We start from the raw sequence: 747 nt of genomic DNA, 5'->3' as shown, positions 1-747 counted from the left end.
CTACAGTGCGTAGGATCCTATTGGAACATTGTTTCTTCGTCACAAAGAAACACGTTTTCCAGGTCCGAAACATACTGAAAAACTCAGCACCATCGGAAGCACTTTTTGTCCTACCACGTTTGATCACAATCCTGCTCTGATGAAACCCACATGCCAATGTCCAATCACAATCATAGCGTCACCTGCTGGCAACAAGAAAGAACATGTTTTACGCTTTCATGTGGTATTTTTAGCCTGTCGACCTATTAACCTCAAACGCGATGACGTGAGCCTTTACATGTTGACGACCAAAAATTTCCACTATTTACAAAACAAGGGGCTGTGGACCACTGAGGAATCTGATGGAGAGCTGCTCTCATTTTATTGTAAATCATTTTTGATGAAAAGAAAGATGTATAGTTTTGCTGTAAAAGGTTTAAGTTGTTGAATAAAAATGTGAATGACCTGTTTGTCACTGACTGTCAGTTACTTAGTTTAATGATGAAGCTCTATAGAGCTCAAGAAGTTCAAAGGTTGAATGACTGCCAACCCACATTCACACACTGAGGTGAGATCAGTGCAGGTTCACTGTCAATCAGATGGCAGGAGTGCAGTATAGCTTAGAGTGCTTCAGTTTATCTGTTGTAACCCTAACCCTAACCCTGAGACCAAATTTAAATGAACTGAATTTTTTAACATAACAATATGTCTGGAGTACCCCCTAAAATGCAATTGTTCCTCTTGTCCCAGCCCCCTGATGACCAAATT

The sequence above is a fragment of the Stegastes partitus genome, unplaced genomic scaffold (assembly GCF_000690725.1).
Source record: "Stegastes partitus isolate 25-593 unplaced genomic scaffold, Stegastes_partitus-1.0.2 Scaffold79, whole genome shotgun sequence".
NCBI lineage: Eukaryota > Metazoa > Chordata > Actinopteri > Pomacentridae > Stegastes > Stegastes partitus.
This window is presented reverse-complemented; position numbering follows the sequence as displayed.